Below are 7,227 nucleotides of genomic sequence, written 5' to 3'. Positions count from 1 at the left end.
GGTAACTTGTGAGGAATTTAATTGAAATAAGACTCTGTAAATATAGGATCTGGCACGAGTTGTCACATCATACCATATTTTATGAAACGAGTTCAGGAATTTTGTTAGTAAGCGAGCCTTAGGCGAGCTAACTAACAAATTTCCTGGATGAGTTTAATAAAATATGGTATGATATGACAAAGAGTGTCAGATCTATTTTATCACATGCTTTTAAATGAGCAAATTTAATAAATATTCACGCAAACATAATGATAAATCACGAATGTTGTTTACATTTCGTGACGTCATTTGACATTGCAATGTCATTTCAGCAAAATAACAAAATGCGATTGGTCAATAAACGAAAACTAAGCCAATGAAAATGCTTAAAAATGGTGTATTACACATGTGTAATATAAAAAAATATGTAATGGTTGTATTACATGGGAAACGGGGTATAGCATGTGATAAATTCATGTATTAATTTTGATATATATAAACTCAAATAAATAGCTGATTTTGATTGTTAAATCCATGGTTTCAGTTGCAAATGTAAAATTCATGATTTGAAATTATTTCACGCGGGATGTATAAAATGGGGATTTGTATGGGTCATTCAAATTGCAGAACATAGTGTTTATTAATAGGACTTAATTACATTGTTCTTGTTTAATTGGTAAGCGACATGAGTCTATCAATTCGGTGTTGTTGTCATTTTTATGTCCCCCCCTATAGTAGTGGGAGACATATTGTTTTTGCCCTGTCTGTTGGTTGGTCTGTTGGTTGGTTGGTCTGTTGGTTGGTTTGCGCCAACTTTAACATTTTGCAATAACTTTTGCTAAATTGAATATAGCAATTTGATAATTGGCATGCATGTGTATCTCATGGAGCTGAACATTTTGAGTGGTGAAAGGTCAAGGTCATCCTTCAAGGTCAGAGGTCAAATATATGTGGCCAAAATCGCTCATTTTATGAATACTTTTGCAATATTGAAGATAGCAACTTGATATTTGGCATGCATGTGTATCTCATGGAGCTGCACATTTTGAGTGGTGAAAGGTCAAGGTCAAGGTCATCCTTCAAGGTCAGAGGTCAAATATATGTGGCCCAAATCGCTTATTTTATGAATACTTTTGCAATATTAAAGATAGCAAATTGATATCTGGCATGCATGTGTAACTTATGGAGCTGCACATTTTGAGTGGTGAAAGGTCAAGGTCATCCTTCAAGGTCAGAGGTCAAATATATGTAGCCCAAATCGCTTATTTTATTAATACTTTTGCAATATTGAAGATATCAACTTGATATTTGGCATGCATGTGTATCTCATGGAGCTGCACATTTTGAGTGGTGAAAGGTCAAGGTCATCCTTCTAGGTCAAATATATGGGTCAAAATTGCTCATGTAATGTAACTTCTGCAATATTGAAGCTAGCAATTTTATATTTGACATGCATGTGTATCTCATGGAGCTGCACATTTTGAGTGGTGAAGGGTCAAGGTCAAGGTCATCCTTGAAGGTCAAACGTCATATAGGGGGATATTGTGTTTCACAAACACATCTTGTTTTATTTTTACACTGCATTTGATTCACAAAGATTAAGCAATTAATAATAAAAGACAGTTCATTTCTTCCAACATTTTGTTATCAAAACTGTTGCTACCTCAATCACAGCTACTGTAACCATTATCCGCTGTGATGTTGACAACGGCTCTATCAGCCTGCAAGATAAAGTGGTGTTGTATTGCGGAAAAAAGGTGTTTTATGATTGTGCTATTAATTTTTCCTCAAATAAGCACATGTGTGTGTTGGCTCATACAGATTGGAGGTTGTAGTTTTACAAAGAAAGATGTTAAAATTATTCCACAGTTGCCAAAAGTACCCCCAAGCAAGTGTGTTTGGTATTATACCTATAAGCTACAGTGTCTCAGATTAGTGTTCAATTTGTTGTTTTCTTGCTGAAGGTGAACATTTGGAAAGAGTATGTTAGGTTAAAATATAACATTTTTATTTTGCACTTTATTTTAATAGGTTTTTGAATGAAACTTCTTTTTATCATACCGCTACATTGATATCTGCCTGATTTAACGCTGCCTGCTATATTTTTTTCATTAGTTCAACAGGAAGTTGTTTTATCAGGCAATGTTTGGAGGTAGTTCATATTAATCGTAATCAACTATGAAGTTATCATTTTTGTTTAAATAGAATCAGATTCAACAGGATAAACAATTTGATACCAAGATGTTATTTATTTTATACGCAAAAAGCAACATAAACCGCAAAAAAACACATTGTACAAATATTAAGCGTCAGTATCATTATAAACACATCAAATGTCAAAAATCATATCCATTCCTGCAAAAATGCAAGATCGTGGCGATTATTTGTCACTATTTCTTATAAAATAGGGGACGTTTAGGTATTATAAACAGATTACTGCCTCATTGTTTTGTAATATACCAGGCTCGGCACGAATAAAAGGATTAATTTTATTCTAAGACTAGTCTGATATATTACAAAACTATCAGGCAGTTACCTGTTATTCTCTGTATATCTTGCAATGCTGTAAATACGGTGTTTTAAGACTCAGGGAAGTTATAATTATTTTATTTTTAGCTCAACTTAGCATGAAGTGCTAAATGTGAGCTATTGTTATCACCTTATATTCTGGTGTCAGTTGCGGGTTGTGCATCATCAACTTTTAAGTAATTACCTTTCTAGAGGTCACAGTTTGATTCCAACCTTGATGAAACTTGGTCAGAATGTTTATCTTTTCAGTATGTAACTATGTATGCGGAAATCAAAACTAGGTCATTTTGGTCTCAAAACTAGATCACCAAATATTTCTTTGTAACTACTACTACATGTACTTATGTACTACTACTACTTCAAATATGTGTTGGCATCATTATTTAAGGTGACAGAAAATGTTCAGTATATCCATTCTGTCAAAGGGGACAAATAGTAGTTCCCTTCATCTTTGAAGAGCTTTGTTTCATCTTTAATGTTATTATCTTGTCACATTATCATGAACAAATGTTTTGGCCAGTAAAATATAAGTTGATGCTGTTGAAAATGTACTTTGCTTAATCCAACAATGACACGAGTTTTAAAATGTCTTGCCATACTGGATTGTACCATGTATGATGTGAAACCATGTATGACACACATCTAGGTTTTATGTAAAATTGTGGGGAAAAAATATTTAGTTCAGAAAACTTTGGGTTATATCAATATATAACATGCGCCAAATGTTTATATTGAATTTCTGAGTTAACAAACTGTGAGTTATACATGGTAAAGTATAGTATTTATTCACAGAAAGTAAAATCTGTATTGTTTGCATTATAGTTTGTTGTAAAATGGTACATACTCACTTTATGAAATAACTATTCTTCAGCATAACCTGCCAATTTTGCATTTCATTTTCCAATTAATATAAAACTAAGCTTATTGCTTTATTTTGAAATTTACACTGTATTTCCATTTGGCTGAAATTGTTTAACCTCTTTAATGTATGCTGCTTTTGCAGTGCAAAACTGTGCTACTGGGATTCTTTTTATCTTAAAACATGCTGCCAATGTCTTTCACAGGTTGTATAAATCTGGTAATGAACTTATATGATATATTTGATTGTTTATTTTTTGCCATCACAAGGCTTTAAGGATTGCACTTGTCTGTTCACACATCTATCTGTGTGTAGGTCCGTATGTCCCCAAGCTTGTTTTCGTCTCCTCTTTAACTGCTGAGTGATTCGTTTACAGTTGAATGACAGTAATCTGTAGATGACCATACAGAAATAAGTTTTCACAGATATCCTAAAATGTTATGTTTTGATTTCCTCTTTAATAACTTGTGAATCTAACTAAAACTTTCACAGTTGACTGATCTGAATGTGTTAATGATGTTAGAAAGAAAAATTTGGCTGCCTGGAGTTTTGGCAGCAGTGTATCCTTTGTCTGTTTTCCACGCTGCAATTATTTGTCCAAAAAGTCTGCATTTTCAAATCCTCTTTCACTGCTTGCTGGATCTCTCTCAAACTTTTACAGTTGAACAGAATTTTTAGTGTCACTTTTGACGGAATAATGGTTGTTTGTTTGTTTTCCCACAATAGAATATATAGTCTGATTTCTTTGTGTTTTTTCCAACCCAAGTTGGTAAGTGATGTTGCTGAAACTTTCATGTCTTAATAACTTTACTGCCTAGATGATCTTTAAAGAATGAATAAAGACAGTGACTAGTTTTGGCTGAATTATGGTCTTGTGTCTTTTTGTCATGATTAGACTATATGAGTTGCATTCTGAGAAAACTGGGCATAATGCATGTGCGTAAAGTGTCGTCCCAGATTAGCCTGTGCAGTCCGCACAGGCTAATCAGGGACGACACTTTCCGTTTTTATGACATTTTTCGTTTAAATGAAGTTTCTTCTTAGCAAAAGTCCAAGTAAGGCGGAAAGTGTCGTCCCTGATTAGCCGGTGCGGACTGCACAGGCTAATCTGGGACGACATTTTACGCACATGCATTTTGCCCAGTTTTTTTACGGAACACGACTCATATAATGGATTTGTGTGTGTCCAAACATGTATAGCGGGGGCGTTAGTGTCTGTGACACATCTCAAGTTTTGATTGTATTTGTATAACTAAATAATACCGCTGTATAACTTAAATGCATGAACTTCATATGTCAACAGCATCTTCTAATCATGTACTTGAACTCTGTAAATGTTCATTAAACATACTTGTTATTCTTATCTGCATTTGTATTTTATAAACAAAAATTGTAATAATACTAAAAAATGATTGTGCAGTTATTCAGTGTAGTCAAAAATATATTGTATTTAATTTGTATTCAATGTATAGGTATAGATATATGTTTAGAATTCTTTCTTAATTGTTGTTTAAGAAAGTGCAAGATACTAATGGAAGAAGATAGTTCCTTAAAGTAGTTTGTGGTAGTGCCAAATACTAGAATATTTTAAAAGCATTACTATAAGCATTAATGTAATTATTATTATTAATTTTCCGATTGAGATGCATGGTATTATTGTCCTATTCAATTGATTTGTTATTTTTAATGTATTTATAGAATATGATATGACCCGCGTCATGCGTAAAATAGGTCAAATGAAATTTTCGGCCAGAGAAGATCCAGCCCAGCCTGCTGTCTGGTCAGAAGCTACCATGTCTGCTAATGAGACCGGGAAACATTGCTTGACGTTATAGCGGACAGGGTAGCGCCAGACCAGACAATTGTGCAGGCTGGTGTGGAGCTATGCTGGCTTCAAATTGCATTATACTCATTTTCGCATTTCGCTGCTCAATTATGTAACCGTTAGAATCCTCCGATATTATTGTAAATAGTATATCTGGAGTTCATTATGAATTGGTTTCCTTGTGAGATTTAACAATTGTAAAAAATTGTTTTGTACATATCGTATCAAAACCTTCGTTAGGAAAAAATACATTCAAAAACCATGCTATTTGTTGGATTGGTATTTATACACTCACCCACCACATCCTTCATTTTCATAGAAGTGATTGTATATTGCATTGCATCGGTCTATTGGTCGTTCAGTAGACCATTTATGTTCCGAAATACCATCAGACATGCTTTAATCTGCGATCGTTATGTTATACTGGAATCAGATTCGACATCTGTCTGTCCGTCTGTCTGTCTGACTGTATGTAGACTTAAATTTTGTACTTGGACGTTCTCCTTTACTTTATCGCACACCATTCAAACTTGCAGGGAGTGTTCCCTATGATAGGAAGTTGTGCTTTTGCGATTTTTATCGTCTGAAGTAAACATTACATACTGTTTGTCACATTCCAACATAGAACTTACTATGACCTCATGATTATAAATAGTCCCTATAAGCAGATTATAATTAAACTTTGAGTTCCGGTTACCTGAGAGGATATGAAGACGCCTGCTGTAAATAGGCCTATGTCACATGAGCTTGTACAATAAAAATCGTGTTGTTTTTCACGAAACGTACATAATGCGGTTGGACATACAATCATCCAAAATGGTATGCTGGCTAATTTCTGGAGATTTATGTGTAAACTGTTTTCTACGCATACCATTTTGTTCAAAGATATCAAGTGAATGCTTTGGCATACAAGCATTGTAGTTAGTTTGTTGGTTGCTTGGAAGGGAAGGAAGAAGTTATTTGAAGTAAACCAAGCAAAGATCAAGTTAACAAGGCTTTTAACAGGAAAACCGTTTCCACCCAACATCTTGAATGCTATAACGGGTACTATATACTTTGTTATATGAGAGCGAATTTATTGAAATCGTCTACTAGAGTTAACCTTTTAGAATATGCTTGATTAATGTAAGACCTTATTGAAAAGGAAAGGTATCTAAATAATGCGCCATTCGGCATCCTGATTATTTTGGACGGCAATTTCCGCAAAGACTTGATTTGCGTTAAGAAGAGACTTCCTGTAAAATAACAATTATATAAAGGCGGAAGATATCGTCTCTAATTAGCATGTTCGCACTTCACAGTCAATCTGGAATGATACTTCACGCTCATGCATTAACCCATTTAAGCCTAGTGGACTCTCCCATCCTAAATTGGATCAATGTATTTCCAAAAGGGATTTGTAGTATACTTATTTCTAGAATATTTCGTACGAAAATTTCTTTAAGCAAACAGCGCAGACCCTGATGAGACGCCGCATCATGCGGCGTCTCATCTGGGTCTACGCTGTTTGCCAAAGCCTTTTTTCTAGACGCTAGGCATAAATGGGTTAAGCTGAATAACCCGCCTTGCGCAAATGTCGTATACGAAGCCCTTATGTACCTGAATGGCTTGCTCAGGCCACTCTGTTGTGTTTTTGAATTATTTCTTTCCAGTCCATTATACTTAAGATCAATCTGAATACGGACGTTGATTTTTTTTCGAAACAACTGACATTACTATAGAATACATAACAAGGTAAATTATACATGAATGCACGGTTTTGTGTTTGTTGTGTTGTACTTGCATAACTATTTGAGTCATATCACGACATAATCATCTAACACTTTTCCTTCTATAACTGGTTCGCCTGTTCGTACAGCACACACACGTAACTTTGCTTCGTATGAACTAACGTTTATGTTGATGAAATTACCAATATTTATATATGTTTTTAAAATTGCTTTCCAACTCGAATTCGTAACGACTTTCACATCTAACGCCACTTCCTTATTTATCGGTATAAGGTTAAAATGTTTTGTTATTTAACTACATGTAC

This window comes from Dreissena polymorpha, chromosome 2 (assembly GCF_020536995.1).
Source record: "Dreissena polymorpha isolate Duluth1 chromosome 2, UMN_Dpol_1.0, whole genome shotgun sequence".
In the NCBI taxonomy this organism is placed as follows: domain Eukaryota; kingdom Metazoa; phylum Mollusca; class Bivalvia; order Myida; family Dreissenidae; genus Dreissena; species Dreissena polymorpha.
The sequence above is the reverse complement of the archived record's forward strand: the minus strand, read 5'-3'. Positions refer to the sequence as shown.